The 24,698-nt window shown below is 38.8% G+C and overlaps 1 non-coding gene across 1 annotated transcript; it reads left to right on the top strand.

The window, feature by feature from the left end:
• Window positions 1–24,590: 24,590 nt before the first annotated feature.
• Window positions 24,591–24,698, top strand: LOC148547756 (small nucleolar RNA R71). The gene has a single exon (XR_015898842.1). It is a non-coding gene; the product is annotated as a small nucleolar RNA R71 (small nucleolar RNA).

Genomic DNA, 24,698 nt, shown 5'->3' with positions numbered 1-24,698 from the left:
AGCCTATGTGATCAAGAAACTCCCATTGTTGAATGTGGAGAAGCAATTAAGGAGCATAGTGAGGGAGTGAGTTTAGATCTTCAAGATGAAGAAGAGGAGTTGAAGCAAGAATTGTCACAAGGGGAGGAAGTTGAGACAATTGAAAAGGAATAAGTGGTTGAAGACCTAGGAGATGTTGGAAGTCCATGGGAATGTAGAGTTAAAGAGCCCTCTTCCAAGATACTTGATGTTTATGTTGAGGAGGGTGTACAACCTCCAAAGCATATTATGATTGAAAACTTTGAAGAGGTTGACCAAGAGATGGATTCAATCATTGAGGAGTTCCTATCTACAATTGAATCCTCTCCCATTGGGCTTGAAATTGAGATCAAAGAGATGGATTGCTTATTAAATTCATGCATTGATTAGAATAGTTATTTTTGAATTGCATTTTTCTTGTAATATAAGTTTTGTTTTTAGTATGTTTGAAAATTTTTTCAAAACTAAAAAGATTTGTTGTTAAATTTGATTTTTGATTGTTTTAGAATGCTTGTAGATTAGGAAAGTGCCCTGTTTAAAAAAAAAAAAGCGGGCATCGGCGCCTAAGAGCGCAGTGCGCGTGCGTGCCGCTGTGGTTTCACAACCCCTAGTACTAAAACCCGAGAGTTGTGCCCACTTTATGCCTACTTTGTGCCTTTCGCATCCGCACGTAAGCACGCATGGCGCGTGCGCGCGGATTATTTTTACTGCATCCGCGCCCAAGCACGCATGGCACGCGTGCGCGGATTGTTTTTACTGCATTCGTGCCTAAGCACGCATGGCGCGCACGCGCGGATTTGCACCCTGTTTTTCTCCTTTCTCCTTTCTCCTTCTTTCTTCTTTTCTTCTTATTTCTTTCTATTTTTTCCTTTTTCTTCTTCTTCCTCTCTTGAAAAATTCTTTTTTTCTTTATAAATAAAAAAATAAAAAAAATAAAAAAAATAAAAATTTTTTTTCTTCCATCCTCTTTTATTGCATTTGCTTATTTGCATTCATTGCATTTTAATTTTATTTTTGTAACTTGTTTTCCCTTCTATTTTCTAAGTTTCTTATTTTAATAATGGTGTTGGATTCTTATTTTCAATTGTTGAGAATTTCTTGGTTAATCTTGGTGCTCTGTGACTTGTTTGGCATTAATTGTAATATTTTCTCTACACACAAGATTAGTGCTTTAGTCCTTCCTGACTCATGATCCCTTGTTTTTATACCTCATTATCATTGAGTTAGGATGGGAACAAATGCTCTCATACTTATTACTAATCTTGTTTGTGTCAATTGTTGATTAAGCTTGATGCAACATGCTCTTCATGTTATTCACCTATGCTTTGGCTTTCCTCTTGCATCAAGTATTAGTTAATATGCCTTTGCTTGAATTGATTTCTCACTCACATGTTGTAGCTACCATGTAGTGAGAACCTTACTTTTATTTGGCATTAGCCCCGCCTATGTTCTATTTGTTTCAATATCTTTGTTATAGGCTTACTTGTCTTTCTTTTTCTCTCCTTTTAGGTTGGCCACCAAGAAGGAAAGGATTGGAAAGGCTTCTAAATGGGGCAACAAACAAGTTCACCCGCACAACCTTTTGAAATAGCTCATCAATTGTAGCAACCCATCCACTTTACTCTTCTTTGCATGCACCGAGGACGGTACAAATTTCTAAGTGTGGGGAGGTCGTCCGACCGATCTCCATGGGTAACGATTTTCTTTTTCAACACCAATTTTTAATTTTTATCTTTATTAGAATAGATGTTGCATTGCATGATAGATTGCATGTTAGTTAGAATTTGTACATATTTTTACCACTTCATTTTTAGGTTAGGACTACTTGGTTAGGGTGATGATTTCTTTTCCAAGAAACTGTTTTGAGGGCACCCTACCAATTTGAAAAAAAAAATTTTGTTGAACTTGCTTGAAGAATTTATTTTGGAACATGGTTTTTGAGCTAAGAACACAAGCATGTGAGTTTTGAGCCTAATTGTGTGGTTACATCATATAACCACTTATTTTCCATTCTTGTGTGCATTGTTCTCTTTATATGATTATAATCTTTGATTTGTTTGATTCTTTATGTCCATTGTTCCATGTATACATGCATTTATATGATTGAGGCCATCATTTCATTTAGCTCACTTACCCAAATAGCATACCCTTCATCAATCATTGGTAGCCAAATTTGAGCCTATTGAATCCCTTTTGTTCTTAATTATAGCACATCACTACCCCTAAGTGAAAAACAATAAACGTCCTTAATTTGGATCTTTGATTAGCTTAGGCTAGTGAGGGTGTGTATCATTTGGGTATGGGAAACTTGGGACATTGGTTGAGGTAAAAGTGTAATTTTTATTTTTGTTGAAAATATTGGGAATTGGGTACATATTCATGCACTATATGTAAAGCCATATGCATTGATACGTTTGTATATACTTTAAAAAAATGAAAAAATACATATATATATATATATATATATATATATATATATATATATATATAAAAGAAAAAAAATATATATAGAAAAAGAAAAAAAGAGAAAAAGAAATAAAAAGGGGACAAAAATGCCCCAAAGTAAAGTTCAATAAAAATCAATGCATATGGAATGTTAATTAAAGAGAATGCATGAGTATGTGAAAAAAAAAGTGGGAATCATGGGTAGCTAGGCATTGTATTAGAATTGTATAGGTTGTTGTATGTATTTAGTGAGAGCTTAGGCTAATCAAAGATACAAATTTCAAGCTCACTTGACCATATTCATCCTACCTTGACCTTAGCCCCATTACAACCTATGAACAAGTCCTCATGATGAATGTATGCATGCATTGAATAATTTTTGATTGTTAGAAGAAAAACAAATCTTGGAAAGCATGAGTAGAAGAGAACTGAGTGATCAACCTGATAAACCCATATTTCATGAGTTCTTTTGTGCTTAATTTGAGTGATTTACTCAATCCTTCACCTACTTATTCACATTAATTGCATGGTTTTACTTTTCCTTCCTTATTATGTGATGTAAATGAAAAACATGTTTCCTAAGCTTTAAATTAATTAATTTAATTACCTTTATTTCCATTCGATGACGTGATTAGTGTGTTGAGTAGTTTCAGATTTTCTAAGGCAGAATGACTTAAAGGATGGAAAAGGAAACATACTAAAATGAAAGGAGAAAGCAAAACAGAGCTTTTAAGGAAACTGGTACTCCCGCGATCGCATGGACGACGCGATCGCGTGCCAAGCACGAATCAGCAGCGACGCGGCCGCATGACTGACGCGACCGCGCGCCTTAAGCAGAACGCACATGACGCGGTCGTATAACTGATGCAATCGCGTGGCAAGGAAAAGCTCCGAATGACGCGATCGCGTGACCCACGCGGACGCGTGACAGAGGCCATGTATCAGAAATTACAGAATACGCCTCCAGCAAATTCTGAAGCCCTTTTTGGCCCAGATCCAAGTATAGACAGCATAGACCAGAGGTTATAAAGTGTGGAAATGCACCCATTCAAAGAGAGCTCGCATATTTTACTTCTCAATGATTTAGATTTAGTTGAGAGGGAGATCTTCTCTCTCTCTCTTTTAGGATTTAGGATTTCTTCTTGTTTTAAGAGTGACTCTCAATCCAGGTTTTATATTTCTTTGTTTTAAACTTCCCTTTCACTTTATTTATTTATTTCAGTATCTGAGTTGGCTATTTATCTTTATAATTGAATTTATGAATCTCTTCTATGTTGCAGATTGTTATTTGAATTAATGATATTTGAGGTATTTTCAGTTTATGATTGTTCTCTTTTATTTAAGTTACCATTGCTTCCCATCTAAGGATATTTTTATTATTCCAGTAATTTTACTTTTTTTCCCTTTTGGTCCTGGTTAAGAATTCAGTAACTCAACAGTTATTAAACTCAACATAATTGATAATCGTTATCTTGCTAATTGAGCTGAACTTAAGTAATCCCAACATTTTCTTAGGAAATAAATAGGATTCAAAGGCCAGATTAATTAGTCCCTTGACTTTCCTTTGCCCTAGTAAAGGTTGACCAAGTGGAGTTTGGATTCAACTTTCATTATAGTTGGGAGAGATAACTACGTTGGACCTCTAATTTCTCTTACCTTGCCAAAAGTCTGCTTTACAGTATTTATTTATTTTAACTGCCATTTACTTTACTTGCTTCTCATCTTCTAAGCCCCGATTACAACCTTTATAGCCAATAATAAGAACATACTTCCTCGCAGTTCCTTGAGAAGACGACCCGAGGTTTGAATACTCGGTTAACAATTTCTAAAGGGGTTTGTTACTTGTGACACCCAAAACGTTTGTACGAAGGGATTTTTGTCGGTTTAGAGACTATATCTACAACGCAACTGTTTCCATGAATCTCTTTACTGGTAAAAAACCCGACGTCAAAATGGCGCCGTTGCCGGGGAACTGCTAACGTGTGCCTTATTATTGGTTATTGTATATATTTTTCTTTTGCTTGTTTATTTATTGTTGTTTTTCCTTTTTATCTTTATTTGCTACTATGAACTCTCACCCCTCTCGCTTTGAGTTTGGTTCTAATATTGTTAAAGGAAATAGAAGTTACAGCAGGAATGTGCATCAAGGTCAGACCAATCAAGGATGGATGGAACCAAGAGGATCTAGTCAACCCTTTTGGCAGCAACACCCTCCGAGATATCCTGGACAAAGACCATTCTACAATGCATACCCAGCTGAAAGACATGGTGGACAACCTTGTAACTACCAACAAGCCCCACCCCGTGCATATAAACCATCCTTTCAACATAACCTCGAACCACCACACTCACAAGCTTCTCTTCACCATTCGCCACCATATGATCCTTCCTTACCCCAAGACCAATCCAATCACTCCCAATCACCACCACTTTCCTTTGTATCATGTCCAAGTCCAGCAACCCGAGAAGTAGAGGATCGCCTAAAGGAAACAGTAAGAAAATTTCACACAACCATTCAACAACTGGAGCAAGTGATAATTCAATGGGCTTCTGAGCGCTTAAATACACAAGGATCAGCCACAGCTCCATGTGGACAGCCCAATGAAGAGCATAGCATGAACGAGATACCAGAAACTCCAGTGGACAAGACAGAGAATAAATTTATACTAGAACAATTAGAAGAAGCTGTCTTTGTTCAAGAAGAAGAGTTGGTTGAAGACCTAGGAGATGCTGAACTTCCATGGGAATCCAGAATTGAGGAAAACTCCATCCAGGATGCTACAGTTGATGCTAAGGAGGATACTGTACAATCTCCAAGACAAGTCGTTTATGACGAATCAGACGGAATAATCCAAGAAGCAAATTCCCTTAATGATGATAGTCACAAGTCTAGCTCTCTTGGTGATGAACTTGTATCCGCAAGTGAATTCTCTGAGATCGAAGAATCTTCCCCAAGTGAATATGAAGATGATGCAGAGGTAGATTTCTCTCAACCTCCAATCTATGACTCAAGTGATGAGGAAGACATAGAAGACTTTGACCAGGACACAGATACAATTGAAGATTTTTGCAAGGAAGTGGAGGAATTCACAGAAGAGCACAAAGAAACGGAACTTGCAGAACCACCAAAAACACCTACCCCAAGGCCATTACCACCTAATACAAGCTTCAAGTGGGTACAATCCTTAACTTACAATTTTACTTATTCACTTGAATATGGTTTGCTTGAAACAGATGGCCAGCTTAGAGCTCTCTGCGGCTTTAAGAGTAAGAGGGAAATGGCTCGTACTCAGAGCTGGTGCAAAAGGTTCAATAAGATTCCACGCTTCACCTCGAAGTACACGGATTGGTATCATGCTCAATTGCATGGATCACGGAGAACGTTTGGTCACCACGGTGAGATTCTACTTTTCAAACCGCCCAGATGGAAACATGTAGATCAAGACGGAGGCAGATTTAAAAGCAAGGCTTGGAATCCTGGACTCTATCCTGACAGTCGTAGTCCTGGGAGCCTGAAAATCTGTTTGGAGCTGCTCAGAAGCTTTGCATGCTTAGTTTAGGACCCCGCAGGCTATTGGCATTCCAAGCACTGGTGGAGACTTTTAGATGAATTTAAACATAAACCACCATAACAGGATACTCCTCCAATGTCCAACTTAAGGACTTTAACCAAAAGTGCTAGGTGGGAGACAACCCACCATGGTATGGTCGCTTCTTTTTCAATTTATTTCTTGTTGATTGATTTCATTTTTCCTTTTTCAATTTCAATTTATTAAACCTGGAGTCATGCATGGCATTCATGTCAACCATTGCATTCTGCATTTTTCATTAAAAAAAAAAAAAGCGGTGAACGACGCGACCACACGCCCCATGCAATCGCGTCATACTGCGAAAAACACCACCCGCGCGACCGCGTGACCCACGCGGCCGCGTGATATATATATCGGCGTAAGGATCCAACGAACAGAAAGTTAGACTAGAATCGTGCGGCCCTTGTGCGTTTTGCACAAATTGGCCCACGCGATCGCATGCCCCATGCGATCGCGTCACTTGCACAATACCAATCCCACGCGACCGCGTGAGCGACGCGATCGCGTCGCATGGATTGCTCATCACCCCAAAAGGAGACAGAGAGTTGCGCTAAAACGGCGCTGGAGTCGTGCGTTTAGCACAAATTCTAGCGACGCGATCGCGTCATCCCTCTTTCCCCCCTCCCATGCGATCGCGCGCCTCACGCGATCGCGTCACTCCCATTTTCATCCCAACCACGCGACCGTGTGCCCCACGCGGCCGCGTGGATTCGAAAATATAACCCCCCAGCCCGCGAACCCTATCAGTCGCGCAGCCCCCCCACCCCCAACCCTCTTCCCCCTCTTTGCTCCTCCTTCCTCCTTCTTCCTCCAGCACCACCCAACCGCCACCAACGCCACCACCCGGACGCCACCGCCGTCCAGATGCCGCCGCCGCAACCCCCTCCCCTCCCTTCTTCTTCCTTCTTCCTCTCCCCTCCCCTCTCCACCACTGCCCACCGCGACCACCGCCCACCACCGCCGGCCGTCAGCCGCGCCCCCTCTCTCCGCCACCCACCGGCAGCCCCCCCTTCTTCTATCACTAACCCTAAACCCTCTCTGCCACTGCCCCCCTCAGCCGCCACCGCGACGCCGTGCCCCGTCACCGCGCCGGACGCCGCCGCAGCCACCTTCTTCCCCGTTCCACCCCTCCCGCCTACTAGGTTCCGCAAAACGCAACCCCCTTTTATCCGTTCGTCATTTTTCTGTAATTTTTTTCCGTTTATGTTCATAATTAGGATAGATAGATATACATGTTGTAGTGGAATTTTTAGGTTGTTAGGTAGTTTTGGCTGTGATTAGTGGATCTAGGTCTGTTTACTTGCACTGTTCCTGTTTATGTTTTTATTATAACTGCAATTCTGCTGTTCCTGTGACCTCGTTCATATGCTGAGACTTCTTGCAATTGCTGCTTGTTACTCTCAATTTTCCTATTTCTATTCATTACTGGTAACTGCAGCATGTTTTTAATTCATATGAACTGCTATGATTGCTGTTTATTTTCCGGGACAATCCAATTTTAGCCAGAGTGCTGCCCAAATTTTTTGTAAATTGTTTTCATTCATGTTTTGGTTTGGCATTTTTGCACTCTGTTTTACTCTGCTTTACCCAAACCGTTTCATGAATGCTATGGCAGACTTTCTTATCCTCTTTGATTTCCTGGTTCATAAACTTCATTTGTGATTCACTGATTCCAATTTTTGCTTTCCTTATTTCTATTCGAATCAGCATCACCCTATTTTCCTTGTTTGATTATGAGTACTTCTATTCTTACCTGTGAATCCTTGTTATATGGATTTTTTTTCTTCTCTATGCCACTTACTTTAACCCGCACTTTCCTAACTCCCTAATTTTAATTTCCTAACTTCTTTTTCAAATTCTAACCATACTAACCCTTTTGATCTCTTTTCTGCTTTTATTTTCACTTTCCTCTAACTTTATAACCATGGCATATTGATTATTTTTTTTCCATTTAACATACATTCATCATATTTCTTATACTCATTTTCCTTATTTTATTTCTCCTTTGCCGCTTTGAGTTTACTTTGTTTAATTACCTAATTGCTTTCCTATTTTTATCCATATCCTGCTTTTCTGTTTTTCAGGATGTCTGCCTCACAAAGGAAAGGAAAAGGCAAGGCTACTGGCAAGCGCAAGCGCAGAGATTCTTCCCAGTCCATCATTGCTCTAATGCACGATTCTTCATGGTGGGAGAAGAACTTCACACAGCAGGAGAAAGCTGACCAGCTGCTCCCTGCAAATGATCCCATAAAATTTGCAAACGGGTACTGTGAGCTGAAGTACTCGGCTTTTGCAAACTCCAGAAATATATACCTGGAACGAACTCTGAAGATTCCAGAAGCCCTTCAGCAGTACACCACTGAGCAAATCAAGTAAAGGGGCTGGTTCTTTCTGGAAAGAACACTGACAGAGGTCAATTCCTCTTGGGTACGGAAATTCTACTGCAACTACTATCTCACTATCCTAGATGCAGTGCACCTGAGAGAAAAACAAATTCTGGTCACTGAAGAGGCCTTAGAGGACATTCTCCGGCTCCCAGCCAAGTCCGATAAGCCTGATGGTTATTCAAAGGCTGAGGAGGACATGCGTCAGATGCAATTTGATTGGGATGCCGTGAAGGCATGGATAGCTCTCGACCCGACAGTTCCTTGGGAGATGGGTCAGGACACTACCATGCCTAGAGGGATCAAGAGAGCGTACCTAAATGATGAGGCTCGGTTATGGCATCAGATATTGAGTAATTATGTGATTCCGAGTACTCACAAGACGGAGATCCCGGCTGCTATGATCACCCTCCTTTGGTGTGTGCTGGAGGGTAAGGACCTTTATCTGCCACATTTCATTCGGCACTATATGGCCAGGGTCCACGTCCGAGGCACCCTCCCTTTTCCATATCTGGTTACACAGCTTGGCCGTCGAGCTGACGTGCCATGGGAGGATGCCGATGAGAGACCACCAGCGGCAGATTGCAGGAAGATCATTCCGCACAGCCGGAACTTCTTAGCCCTGGGCCACAGACCACCACCATTCACTGCTACTGATGAGTCAGCCCCACCGTCTACTGGACCCTCTTCCTCCATTGCTGCACCACCTACCACTGCACCTCCACCTGCCACAGAGCCCGTCTATCATCTGGTGCACCGCTTGTTCCGACGACTTGACCAGATGGAGCGTCGCAACAAGCGGCGCTATGAGCACCTAAAGCTGATGATACGATCCGGTGACATCCCCTCCGAGCCCGACACACCATCCGAGGCATCTGAGGAGGAGGCGGATGCGCCCGAGGCAAAGACCCATCCCCAGGAGGCAGCACCAGCCGCACCACAGGCAGCGGTCCCACATCAAATTGAGGCTGCGGATCTTGAGATCTCGATCCAGTCAGCACCTCCTCCACAGCAGCCAGACCCTCAGCCCACCACCACCACTGAGACTCCAGCTACCATCCCTCCTAGTGATGACACTCCTTCACACCCGTCTTGATTGAGCATCGGGGACGATGCTTCCTTTTAAGTATGGGGAGGTCGCCATCTCTGGCGTTTATTTTGGTGAACCACTACATACTTTTTCTTTTATTTTGGATATTTTTCTGTATTTTTCTTTTTACTGTTATTTTCTGAGTACTTATACATTGCTTTTATGTATTTTTACTCTATTTTATGTATTTTGCATCTTTAGTTCATATTTTAGCCATTTAGTTTATTTTAGTCATTTAGTTTAATTTGCAATTCTGATTTATTAGTGGATTAATTAGTATAGTTTACCCTTTTTAGCATAAGATAGTATAGTTTAAATTGAAAAATATAAAAAGGAAGTAAGCTAGGAAATTGAACATAACAGATTTAAATCCACAAACCTTATATATAGCATTACATGATGTAGTTAAGCTGACAACATTTCATCAAAGAGGAACACTAAAACTTTAAAAGCTACCCTAAATAATTTTTTTATGAGAATAATGGGAATTTTTAACTAAACCTGCATACAATAAATAAATGATATATGATGCTTGAGTTAGAGAACACACAGCCTGTGAGTCTTGAGCTTAATTGTATGGTTGCATTCAAACCATAATTTCATTTCTGTGTGTTTCATTTCTTTTTATTCTGATATTCTTTACTTTGCTTTAATCTATATGTCCAATTATAGAATATAGAATGTAGATGCATACCAAGAGAATGATTAAGGCCATCATTTGATTTCAGCTCACTTACCCCAAATTAGCCTACCTTTTACATCACCCTTGTTAGCCCCCTTGAGCCTTTTAAAACCCCTTTATTCTATTTAGCCAAATTACTAGCCTTAAGCAGAAAAACAAAAGAAAATCCCAAGTGAATCCTTGGTTAGCTTAAGATAGAAAATCATGAATAGAGTTAATTGTGGGAAACCTTTTGGAAACATGGATGATAGAAACAAAAGATAGAAAAGTTAAAAGAAACAAAATAAATTTGGGAAGCATGCTCATGAGAAAATCTAAGTGATTCAATTACCATGTGCATTAAAAAAAAATTTTACTTTTAAGCATTTAATAAAAGGGGATACAAAAATTCCCCAATACAAAATAAAAACAATGCACATGGGATAAAAATAAAAAGTGAAACATGAGCATGTAACAAAAAGTGGGAAAATATGGGAGAATAGGTAAAGAAGTTTTGTTTTACTAAATATGTATGTTAGGTGAAATCTTAGTCTAATTAAGGATTCACTTGTTAGCTCACTTGACCCTATACATAAATCCTTACCTTTACCTTGACCCCATTACAACCTTAATTGAAGACCTCATGACTTTCTGGTATGACTATATTCTATAATTGTTGATTGGTTAGATGAAGAACAAAGCTATAGAAAGCAAGAATAAAAAGAAAAATAGAGTGAATAAACCCAACAAACACTGAGTGACTAGAGAGTAAACACAAAATCCAGTGAGGGTTCTATAACTCATCAACATATATCTGTGCTTATAGTTACTAATTATTTTGCAAGTTTGTACAATGTTTTCTTTCCCATCTCATTTGCTAAAATGCTTTATTATTTAAGGGTTGGCTATATATATATACACATGACTCCTTGAGAATGTGAATTAACTTGACTACATGTAAGCTTTATATATAAGTGAATAATTTAGAGTTGCATAATGCATCATTCATTTAGGTAGTTGCATTTAAATTAGGTTGCATTGCATGACATTCCATCACTTTAACCTTAATTATTTACCTTGGATTTAGCATGAGGACATGCTAGTGTTTAAGTGTGGGGAGGTTGATAAATCCATATTTTATGAGTTCTTTTGTGCTTAATTTGAGTGATTTACTCAATCCTTCACCTACTTATTCACATTAATTGCATGGTTTTACTTTCCCTTCCTTATTATATGATGTAAATGAAAAATATGTTTCCTAAGCTTTAAAATTAATTAATTTAATTACCTTTATTTCCATTCGATGCCGTGATTAGTGTGTTGAGTAGTTTCAGATTTTCTAAGGCAAAATGACTTAAAGGATGGAAAAGGAAACATACTAAAATGGAAGGAGAAAGCAAAATGGAGCTTTTAAGGAAACTGGTATTCACATGATCGCATGGACGACGCGATCGCGTGCCAAGCACGAATCAGCAGCGACGCGGCCGCATGACTGACGCGACTGCGCGCCTTAAGCAGAACGCACATAACGCGGTCGCATGACTGATGCGACCGCGTGGCAAGGAAAAGCTCCGAATGACGCGATCGCGTGACCCACGCGGACGCGTGACAGAGGCCACGTATCAAAATTTACAGAATACGCTCCCAGGGAATTCTGAAACCCTTTTTGGCCCAGATCCAAGTACAGACAGCATAGACCAGAGGTTATAAAGTGTGGGAATGTACCCATTCAAAGAGAGCTCGCATATTTTACTTCTCAATGATTTAGATTTAGTTGAGAGGGAGATCTTCTCTCTCTCTCTCTTAGGATTTAGGATTTCTTCTTGTTTTAAGAGTGACTCTCAATCCAGGTTTTATATTTCTTTGTTTTAAACTTCCCTTTCACTTTATTTATTTATTTCAGTATCTGAGTTGGCTATTTATCTTTATAATTGAATTTATGAATCTCTTCCATGTTGCAGACTGTTATTTGAACTAATGATATTTGAGGTATTTTCAGTTTATGATTGTTCTCTTTTATTTAAGTTACCATTGCTTCCCATCTAAGGATATTTTTATTATTCCAGCAATTTTACTTTTTTTCCCTTTTGGTCCTGGTTAAGAATTCAGTAACTCAACAGTTATTAAACTCAACATAATTGATAATCGTTATCTTGCTAATTGAGCTAAACTTAAGTAATCCCAACCTTTTCTTAGGAAATAAATAGGATTCAAAGGCCAGATTAATTAGTCCCTTGACTTTCCTTTGCCCTAGTAAAGGTTGACCAAGTGGAGTTCGGATTCAACTTTCATTATAGTTGGGAGAGATAACTACGTTGGACCTCTAATTTCTCTTACCTTGCCAAAAGTCTGCTTTACAGTATTTATTTATTTTAACTGCCATTTACTTTACTTGCTTCTCATCTTCTAAGCCCCGATTACAATCTTTATAGCCAATAATAAGAACATACTTCCTCGCAGTTCCTTGAGAAGACGACCCGAGGTTTGAATACTCGGTTAACAATTTCTAAAGGGGTTTGTTACTTGTGACACCCAAAACATTTGTACAAAGGGATTTTTGTCGGTTTAGAGACTATATCTACAACGCAACTTTTTCTATGAATCTCTTTACTGGTAAAAATCCCGACGTCACAACCCTTTACACTAGAGCGACAAGAGCGGATACACTTCCGGTGAGGGTTCGATGCTAAATTCTTTGTTCCCGGCTTTCATGAGCTTTTCTTCTTCCAAGTCTATTTGTACCTCATTTTGATATTTGAATTGGTAGGATTCATTAATCATCATATGATCTTAGCCCAACTTGTTCATATATGCTCTTGGAGATTGATTTGCTTTTAACCAAGTAGATAGAGTCATATTGCATTTAGTTGAATGCATGTAGATAGGTGCATATAGTTTATTTGCATTGAATAAATGTTCATACCCTTTTCTTGTCCTTCTTTATTCTTAGCATGAGGACATGCTTGGTTTAAGTGTGAGGAGATTTGATAAACCCCGATTTTGTGGTTTATCTTGTGCTTATTTTGGGGGATTTTATCACCTTTTCTCACATTTATTCAATGAAATAGCATGGTTTTGTAATTCTCCCTTGATTTGTGCTTAAATGTGAAAACATAATTTTTAGGCCTTAAAATAGCTAAGTTTAATCCACTTTAATTCCATTCGATACCTTGATATATTTGTTAAGTAATTTCAGGTTTAGAAGGCAAGTATTGGATGGAAGAAGTGAGGAGAAAAGCATGCAAAGTGGGAGAACTCATGAAGAAATGAAGGAACCATAAAGCTGTCAAGCCTGACCTCTTTGCACTCAATCAACCATAACTTGAGCTACAGAGGTCCAAATGAGGCGGTTCTAATTGCGTTGGAAAGCTAACATCTGGGACTCCGAAATGATATAAAATTTTCCATATTTTGCTTCACGTTCAGGGGCGCGCACACGCTATGTACGCGTGCGCGTCGATGCTATCCGTGGCCCACTAAAGTGAAATCGCCCCCAGCAATTTCTGAAGCACTTTGGGCCCAACCCAACTCATTTCTGATGCTATTAAACCCAAGGATTGAAGGAAGAATGAACCAAGTAGTCATAGTTTAGTTTTCATCATGTTTTAGGATAGAATTCTAGAGAGAGAGGCTCTCTCCTCCCTCTAGATTTTAGGGTAGTTTTAGTTAATTCTTCTTGGATCCAAGTTATAATTCTTGTTTTGATTTAGTTCTTCCTTTTAATTTCTTGTTATTAGATCTCTATTCTTCTAGTTTTACTTGTCATTTCCTTTATTTTGCCATTTTTATGTTTATGAACAATTGTTGGATCTTGATTTCTCTTAATGCAATTTTATATTTCCATGTCTCTTTTATGTTGATATTGATTGTTATTATTGATTTCTTGCTTATGTTAGTTATGGGTTTCCTTAATTCTTGCATTTTATGATGCTTACTTTTCTTGCACACTAGGTGTTTGTTAAAATGTTTCCTTTAGTTTTTGAGTAGTTTTCTTTGCTCTTGGCCTAGGCTAAGGGAATTGAGTGACCTTGAGTCATTGGGTCTCAATGATTTGGTGATTTGAGAGCCCTTGGTGATCAATTTGATACTCATTGATGCCAACCCACTACTAATCTAATTAGTAGGTAGGTTGGGACTTATGGGTTGATGTGATCAAGCCTATTTGACGTACTTCAAGCCTAGGAGTAGATATTACGTACTTAAGGCTTTGGAAGCAGACTTAATAGGTCGGCCTCTCATAATTATCAATGTTATGGTTTGTTGGCAAGGATGGTGATCTCAATTACCTATGTCTAGCCAAGAGTTCTTTCCATTTATTTTATTAGTTCTTGTCATTTTACCTTCTTGTCATTTAATTTTTCTTTCCATTTACTTTCTTGCAAAAATATAAAACCAACCCCCTTGCATCTTCATAGCCAATAATTAAACACTTCATTGCAATTCCTTGTGAGACGATCTGGAGTTTAAATACTTCGGTTAATTTTTATTTGGGGTTTGTTACATGTGACAACCAAATTTAATTTGATGTGAGAGTTGTTTATTGGTTTGGAGCTATGCTTACAACGAAGTAATTATTTTCTATAAGAAGAAAATCTAGATTGACAACAATTTTTGTATCAGGCATGCAACGCCCTGCCTACCCAATGAAGGTGGCGTATAACGCCACTGCTTGGCGTGTAACACCACTGTTTGGCGTTATGATGAGCGGATAATTTATACGCTTTTTGGCATTATTTTTAGTATGTTTTTAGTAGGATCTAGTTACTTTTAGGGATGTTTTTATTAGTTTTTATGTTAAATTCACATTTCTGGACTTTAATAAGAGTTTGTGTGTTTTTCTGTGATTTCAGGTATTTTCTGGCTGAAATTGAGGGACTTGAGCAAAAATCAGATTTAGAGGTTGAAGAAGGACTGCTGATGCTGTTGGATTCTGACCTCCCTGCACTCAAAGTGGATTTTCTGGAGCTACAGAACTCCAAATGGCGCGCTTCCAATTGGGTTGGAAAGTAGACATCCAGGGCTTTCCATCAATATATAATAGTTTATACTTTACCCGAGTTTAGACGACACAAAAGGGCATTGAACGCCAGTTCTATGCTGCAGTCTGGAGTTAAACGCCAGAAACACGTCACAAACCAGAGTTGAACGCCAAAAACTCGTTACAACTTGGCGTTCAACTCCAAAAGAAGCCTCTGCACGTGTAAACTTCAAGCTCAGCCCAAGCACACACCAAGTGGGCCTCGAAAGTAGATTTATGCATCAATTACTTACTTCTGTAAACCCTAGTAGCTAGTTTAGTATAAATAGGACTTTCTACTATTGTATTTTCATCTTATGATCTTTGGATTTATCTTTTGATCTATTGATCATGTTTGGAGGCTGGCCATTCGGCCATGCCTGAACCTTTCACTTATGTAATTTTCAACGGTAGAGTTTCTGCACTCCATAGATTAAGGTGTGGAGCTCTGCTGTTCCTCATGATTTAATGCAAAGTACTACTGTTTTATATTCAATTCAACTTATTCCGCTTCTAAGATATCCATTTGCACCCAAGAACATGATGAATGTGATGATTATATGATGCTCATCATCATTCTCACTTATGAACGCGTGCCTGACAAACACTTCCGTTCTACATGCAAACAAGCTAGAATGAGTATCTCTTAGATATCTAATACAGGGGACCGAGTCCGAGTTATTAGTGTCTTCGTGGTATAAGTTAGAACCCATGGATGACCATTCCTGAGATTCGGAAAGTCTAAACCTTATCTGTGGTATTCCGAGTAGGATCTGGGAAGGGATGGCTGTGACGAACTTCAAACTCGCGAGTGCTAGGCGTAGTGGCAGACGCAAAAGGAGGGTGAATCCTATTCCAGTATGATCGAGAACCTCCAGATGATTAGCCGTGCCATGACAGAGCATTTGGACCTTTTTCACAAAGAGGATGGGATGTAGCCATTGACAACGGTGATGCCCTATATAAAGCTTGCCATGGAAAGAATTAGGACTGGTTGGATGAAGACAGCAGGAAAGCAGAGGATCAGAGGAACGAAAGCATCTCTATACGCTTATCTGAAATTCTCACCAATGATTTACATAAGTATTTCTATCTTTATTTTCTGTTTATTTATTATTATTATTCGAAAACTCCATAACCATTTGATATCCGCCTGACTGAGATTTACAAGATGACCATAGCTTGCTTCATTCCAACAATCTCCGTGGGATCGACCCTTACTCACGTAAGGTTTTATTACTTGGACGACCCAGTGCACTTGCTGGTTAGTTGTATCAAAGTTGTGACAAATTATAAATTAAGATTAGAGCACCAAGTTTTTGGAGCCATTACCAGGGATCACAATTTCGTGCACCAAGTTTTTAGCGTCGTTGCCGGGGATTGTTCGAGTTTAGACAACTGACGGTTCATCTTGTTGCTCAGATCAGGTAATTTTCTTTTTGTTTTATTTTCAAAAATTTTTCAAAAATCTTCAAAAATTTCTCCTTTATTTTCGAAAAAAAATTTTTTTTTTTTAAAAATTCTTTTCAAAAAAATTTTTTAGTATGTTCTTCAGAATTTTTAAGAATGAATTCTAGAGTTTCATGAAGCATGTGAAGCCTGGCTGGCTATAAAGCCATGTCTGAATTCTTTTGGACTGAGGTTTTGGCCTAAAATTGAATGAATTACTCGTATGTTCTTGCTGAAGCTTGGCTGGCCATTGGCCATGTCTAGTGTTTTGAACTGGAGCTTTCATTGAAAGCTTGGCTGGCTAGTGAGCCATGTCTAATTCCTGTACTGAAGCTTTAGACTAACATGGCAAGATTCTTGGAATTCATATTAAAAATTTTGGAATCCTTATTTTTCTTTTTCAATTAATTTTCGAAAAATACCAAAAAAATTAGAAAATCATAAAAATCAAAAATATTTTTTGTGTTTCTTGTTTGAATCATGTGTCATGTTATAAGTTTGGTGTCAATTGCATATTCATCTTGCATTTTTTGAAAATTCATGCATTCATAGTGTTCTTCATGATCTTCAAGTTGTTCTTGGTAAGTCTTCTTGTTTGATCTTGATGATTTCTTGTTTTGTGCCTTTTCTTGTTTTTCATGTGCATTTTTGCATTCATAGTGTCTGAACATGAAAGATTTCTAAGTTTGGTGTCTTGCATGTTTTCTTTGCATATAAAAATTTTCAAAAATATGTTCTTGATGTTCATCATGATCTTCAAAGTGTTCTTGGTGTTCATCTTGACATTCATAGCATTCTTGCATGCATTCATTGTTTTGATCCAAAATTTTCATGCATTGAGTCTTTTTCATGTTTTTCTCTCTCATCATAAAAATTCAAAAATAAAAAAAAATATCTTTTCAAAATTTTCGAAAATATGATTTGATTTAGTCAAAAAGTTTTTAAAATTAATTGTTTATCATAAATCAAATCAAATTTTTAATTTAAAAATCTTATCTTTTTCAAATTTTTTTCAAAAATCATATCTTTTTCATTATTTTCGAAAATTTCAAAAATCTTTTTCAAAATATTTTTCAAAAATCTTTTTCTTATCTTTATCACATAATTTTCGAAAATAATATCAACAATTAATGTTTTGATTCAAAAATTTCAAGTTTGTTACTTGCTTGTTAAGAAAGATTCAAACTTTAAGTTCTAGAATCATATCTTGTGATTTCTTGTGAATCAAGTCATTAATTGTGATTTTTAAAAAATCAAATCTTTTTCAAAACTAATTTCAATCATATATTTTGTTTGTTTCTTATCTTTTTCAAAACTACCTAACTAACTAACTCTCTCTCTCTAATTTTCGAAAATCCCTTCCCTCTTTTTCAAAATTTCTTTTAAATTAACTAATTATTTTAATTTTTGATTTTAATTTTCGAAAATTCACTAACCATTTTTCAAAAACAATTTTCGAAAATCCTTCTCTCTCATCTCCTTCTATTTATTTATTCATCTACTAACATCTCTCCCTCACTCACCAAAAATCCGAACCCTCTCTCTCTGAGTTCAAATTTTCTCTTCTTCTTTTCTTCTACTCACATAAGGGAACCTCTATACTTGGGCAAAAAGGATCCCTATTATTATTATTTTTCTGTTCCCTCTTTTTCATATGAGCAGGAGCAAGGACAAGAACATTCTTGTTGAAGCAGACCTTGAACCTGAAAGGACTCTGAAGAGAAAACTAAGAGAAGCTAAAATACAACAATCCAGAGATAACCTTACAGAAATTTTCGAACAGGAAGAGGAGATGGCAGCCAAAAATAATAATAATGCAAGGAGGATGCTTGGTGACTTTACTGCACCAAATTCCAATTTACATGGAAGAAGCATCTCCATCCCTACCATTGGAGCAAACAATTTTGAGCTGAAACCTCAACTAGTTTCTCTGATGCAACAAAACTGCAAGTTTCATAGACTTCCATCTGAAGATCCCTTTCAGTTCTTAACTGAATTCTTGCAGATCTGTGATACTGTTAAGACCAATGGAGTAGATCCTGAAGTCTACAGGCTCATGCTTTTCCCTTTTGCTGTAAGAAACAGAGTTAGAGTGTGGTTGGACTCTCAACCCAAAGATAGCCTGAACTCTTGGGATAAGCTGGTCATGGCTTTCTTAGCCAAGTTCTTTCCTCCTTAAAAAGCTGAGCAAGCTTAGAGTGGATGTTCAAACCTTCAGACAGAAAGAAGGTGAATCCCTCTATGAAGCTTGGGAGAGAACGAGCAACAAATTTTACAACCTGAGATCACAATTTCGTGCACCAAGTTTTCGGCGCCGTTGCCACAAAAACTTGGTGCACAAAATTGTGATCCCTGGTAATGGCTCCAAAAACTTGGTGCTCTATTCTGAATTCATAATTTGTCACAACTTCGATACAACTAACCAGCAAGTGCACTGGGTCGTCCAAGTAATAAACCTTACGTGAGTAAGGGTCGATCCCACGGAGATTGTCGGCTTGAAGCAAGCTATGGTCACCTTGTAAATCTCAGTCAGGCGGATTCAAATGTATTAAGAAATTATAGTGGATGAAAATTAAATAAAATATAAAATAGGATAGTGGTACTTATGTAATTCATTGGTGAGAATTTCAGATAAGCGTATGGAGATGCTTTTGTTCCTCTGATCTCTGCTTTCCTGCTGTCTTCATCCAATCAATCCTACTCCTTTCCATGGCAAGCTGTATGTAGGGCATCACCGTTGTCAATGGCTACATCCCATCCTCTCTATGAAAAAAGTCCAAATGCTCTGTCACGGCATGGCTAATCATCTGTCGGTTCTCGATCATACTGGAATAGGATCCATTGATCCTTTTGCATCTGTCACTACGCCCAGCACTCGCGAGTTTGAAGCTCGTCACAGCCATCCCTTCCCAGATCCTACTTGGAATACCACAGACAAGGTTTAGACTTTCCGGATCTCAAGAATGGCCATCCATGGGTTCTAACTTATACCACGAAGACACTAATAACTCGGACTCGGTCCTCTGTATTAGATATCCAAGAGATATCCATTCAATCTAAGGTAGAACGGAAGTGGTTGTCAGGCACGCGTTCATAAGTTACGAATGATGATGACTGTCACGTTCATCACATCCATCATATTGAAGTACGAATGAATATCTTAGAAGCGGAATAAGTTAAATTGAATAGAAAAACAGTAGTACTTTGCATTAATCTTTGAGGAACAGCAGAGCTCCACACCTTAATCGATGGTGTGTAGAAACTCTACTGTTGAAAAATACATAAGTGAAAGGTTTAGGCATGGCCGAATGGCCAGCCCCCAAAACGAGATCACCGGATCAAAAATACAATCCAGGATGTCTAATACAATAGTAGAAAGTCCTATTTATACTAAACTAGTTACTAGGGTTTACAGAAGTAAGTAATTGATGCATAAATCCATTTCCGGGGCCCACTTGGTGTGTGCTTGGGCTGAGCTTGAATGTTACACGTGCAGAGGCTTCTTCTGGAGTTGAACGCCAAGTTGTAACGTGTTTTTGGCGTTCAACTCTGGTTCGTGACTTGTTTCTGGCGTTTAACTCCAGACTGCAGCGTAGAACTGGCGTTCAACGCCTTTTGCGTCGTCTAATCTCGAACAAAGTATGGACTATTATATATTTCTGGAAAGCCCTGGATGTCTACTTTCCAAGCAATTGGAAGCGCGCCATTTTGAGTTCTGTAGTTCCAGAAAATCCACTTTGAGTGCAGGGAGGTCAGAATCCAACAGCATCAGCAGTCATTCTTCAACCTCTGAATCTGATTTTTGCTCAAGTTCCTCAATTTCAGCCAGAAAATACCTGAAATCATAGGAAAACACACAAACTCATAGTAAAGTCCAGAAATGTGAATTTAACATAAAAACTAAGGAAAACATCCCTAAAAGTAACTAGATTCTACTAAAAACATACTAAAAACAATGCCAAAAAGCGTATAAATTATCCGCTCATCACAACACCAAACTTAAATTGTTGCTTGTCCCCAAGCAACTAAAAATCAAATAGGATAAAAAGAAGAGAATATACTATAATTTCCAAACTATCAATGAAACATAGCTCCAATCAGATGAGCGGGACTTGTAGCTTTTTGCCTCTTGAATAGTTTCGGCATCTCACTTTATCCATTGAAGTTCAGAATGATTGGCATCTATAGGAACTCAGAGTTCAGATAGTATTATTGATTCTCCTAGTTCAGTATGTTGATTATTGAACACAGCTACTTTATGAGTCTTGGCCGTGGCCCTAAGCACTTTGTTTTCCAGTATTACCACCGGATACATAAATGCCACAGACACATAATTGGGTGAACCTTTTCAGATTGTGACTCAGCTTTGCTAAAGTCCCCAATTAGAGGTGTCCAGGGTTCTTAAGCACACTCTTCTTTTGCTTTGGACCTTGACTTTAACCGCTCAGTCTCAAGTTTTCACTTGACACCTTCACGCCACAAGCACATGGTTAGGGACAGCTTAGTTTAGCCGCTTAGGCCAGAATTTTATTCCTTTAGGCCCTCCTATCCACTGATGCTCAAAGCCTTGGGATCCTTTTTAATTACCCTTGCCTTTTGGTTTTAAGGGCTATTGGCTTTTTGCTCTTGCCTCTTGGTTTTAAGAGCTTTGGCTTTTTCTGCTTGCTTTTTCTTTTTCTTTCTATTTTTTTCTTTTTTCGCTATTTTTATTTTATTTTTTTTTCTGCAAGCTTTGTTCTTTGCTGCTTTTCTTGCTTCAAGAATCATTTTTATGATTTTTCAGATTATCAAATAACATGTCTTCTTGTCATCATTCTTTCAAGAGCCAACATATTTAACATTCATGAACAACAACTTCAAAAGACATATGCACTGTTCAAGCATTCATTCAGAAAACAAGAAGCATTGTCACCACATCAATATAATTAAACTAAGTTCAAGGATAAATTCGAAACTCATGTACTTCTTGTTCTTTTGAATTAAAGCATTTTTCATTTAAGAGAGGTGATGGATTCATAGGACATTCATAACCTTAAGACATAGTTACTAAATACTAATGATCATATAATAAGACACAAACTTAGATAAGCACTTAACATAGAAAACGAAAAACAGAGAATGTAAGAATAAGGAATGAGTCCACCTTAGTGATGGTGGCGTTTCCTTCTTGAGGAACCAATGATGCCCTTGAGCTCTTCTATGTATCTTCCTTGTCTTTGTTGCTCCTCCCTTATTGCTTTTTGATCTTCTCTAATTTCATGAAGGATGATGGAGTGCTCTTGATGTTCCACCCTTAAGTGTCCCATGTTGGAACTTAATTCTCCTAGGGAGTTGTTGATTTGCTCCCAAAAATTCTGTGGAGGAAACTGTATCCCCTGAGGTATCTCAGGGATCTCTTGATTTGCAGTCAAATGTTCTACCACTGAGCTATAGAACCTTTGAGATGAATCTTTCCATCTCCCATGACTCGGAGGTGGAAGCCTTCGTCTTCCCTTTCCCTTTTCTAGAGGTTTCTCCGGTCTTAGGTACCATTAATGGTAATGGAAAAACAAAAGGCTTATGCTTTTACCACACCAAACTTAGAATGTTGCTCGCCCTCGAGCAAAAGAAGAAGAATAAGATATGGAGGAGATGGAGGGATGTGTGTATGGATGTGAGTGGTGAATGGAAAACAGAAGGGATGACCATGAATGGAGAGAGAGAGGGTGAGGTGGGTGGGGATCCTGTGAGATTCATAGATCCTGAGGTGTCAAGGATTTACATCCCTGCACCCATTGGGCATGTAAAACACCTTTGCATACAATTCTAGCGTTTAAACGCCGAATTGATGCTTGTTCTGGGCGTTCAGTGCCCAGATGCAGCATATTTCTGGCGTTGAACGCCAGCCAGATGCTTGTTTCTGCCGTTCAGCGCCAGCTTTCCTCACTGTGCATTTCTGGCGTCTGAACGCCAGGATGCTGCTTGTTTCTGGCGTTCAGCGTCAGAAACATGCTCTGTTCTGGCGTTGAACGCCAGACAGATGCTCCTTACTGGCGTTTAAACGCCAGTAAGATCCTCCTCCAGGGTGTGATTTTTCTTCTGCTATTTTTGATTCCGTTTCTAATTTTTCTATTTATTTTGTGACTCCACATGATCATGAACCTAATAAAACATGAAGAAACAATAAAAATAAAAATAGAATTAGATAAATAAAAATTGGGTTGCCTCCCAACAAGCGCTTCTTTAATGTCAATAGCTTGACAGTGGGCTCTCATGGAGCCTCACAGATGTTCAGAGCATTGTTGAGACTTCCCAACACCAAGCTTAGAGTTTGGATGTGGGAGTTCAACACCAAACTTAGAGTTTGGTTGTGGCCTCCCAACACCAAACTTAGAGTTTGACTGTGGGGGCTCTGGTTGACTCTGTTTTGAGAGAAGCTTACTGTGCCTCTTTTCCATGTTTACAGAAGGATGACCTTGAGTTTTAAACACAAAGGAGTCCTCATTCAATTGAAGGACTAGTTCTCCTCTGTCAACATCAATCACAGCTCTTGCTGTGGCTAGGAAGGGTCTTCCAAGGATAACGGATTCATCCTCATCCTTCCCAGTATCAAGGTTTATGAAATCAGCAGGGATGTAAAGGCCTTCAACCTTTACTAATATGTCCTCTACTTGTTCATAAGCCTATTTTCTGGAATTGTCTGCCATCTCTAATGAGATTTTAGCAGCTTGTACCTCAAAGATTCCCAGTTTCTCCATTACAGAGAGTGGCATGAGGTTTATTCCTGGCCTCAGGTCACATAGAGCCTTCTCAAAGGTCATGGTGCCTATGGTACAAGGTATTAGGAACTTTCCAGGATCCTGTTTCTTCTGAGGCAATCTCAGTTGATCCAATGCATTTAGTTCATTGGTGAACAGGGGAGGTTCATCTCCCCAAGTCTCATTACCAAATAAATTGGCATTCAGCTTCATGATTGCACCAAGGAACTTGGCAACTTGTTCTTCAGTGACATCCTCATTCTCTTCAGAAGAAGAATACTCATCAGAACTCATGAATGGCATAAGGAGGTTTAATGGAATCTCTATGGTCTCTAGATGAGCTTCAGAGTCCTTTGGTTCCTCAAAGGGAAACTCCTTGTTGATCACTGGATGTCCCAAGAGGTCTTCCTCACTGGGATTCACGTCCTTCTCCTCTCTTGTGGGTTTGGCCATGATGGTCAATTCAATGGCCTTGCACTCTCCTTTTGGATTTTCTTCTGTATTGCTTGGGAGAGTACTAGGAGGGATTTCAATGATCCTTTTACTCAGCTGGCCCACTTGTGCTTCCAAATTTCTAATGGAGGACCTTGTTTCATTCATGAAACTCACAGTGGCCTTAGATAGATCTGAGACTAAATTTGCTAAGCTAGATGGATTCTGCTCAGAATTCTCTGTTTGTTGCTGAGTGGATGATGGAAAAGGCTTGCTATTGCTAAACCTATTTCTTCCACCATTATTAAAGCCTTGTTGAGGCTTTTGATCCTTCCATGAGAGATTTGGGTGATTTCTCCATGAGGGGTTATAGGTGTTTCCATATGGTTCACCCATGTAATTCACCTCTGCTATTGCAGGGTTCTCAGGATCATAAGCTTCTTCCTCAGAAGATGCCTCTTGAGTACTGTTGGATGCAGCTTGCATTCCATTCAGACTCTAAGAAATCATATTGACTTGCTGAGTCAATATTTTATTCTGAGCCAATATGGCATTCAGAGTATCAATTTCAAGAATTCTCTTCTTCTGAGGTGTCCCATTACTCACAGGATTCCTCTCAGAAGTGTACATGAACTGGTTATTAGCAACCATGTCAATGAGTTCTTGAGCTTCTGCAGGTGAATGGATCCACCTGCAGAAGTATCCAATGACATCTTAGCTAATTCAGACAGACCATCATAGAATATATCCAGGATGGTCCATTCTGAAAGCATATCAGAAGGACACTTTTTGGTCAGTTGCTTGTATCTCTCCCAAGCTTCATAGAGGGATTCACCTTCTTTCTGTCTGAAGGTTTGAACATCTACTCTAAGCTT

The sequence above is a fragment of the Arachis ipaensis genome, chromosome B8, assembly GCF_059453495.1.
Source record: "Arachis ipaensis isolate K30076 ecotype BB chromosome B8, ASM5945349v1, whole genome shotgun sequence".
Taxonomy (NCBI): domain Eukaryota; kingdom Viridiplantae; phylum Streptophyta; class Magnoliopsida; order Fabales; family Fabaceae; genus Arachis; species Arachis ipaensis.
This window is presented reverse-complemented; position numbering and strand designations above follow the sequence as displayed.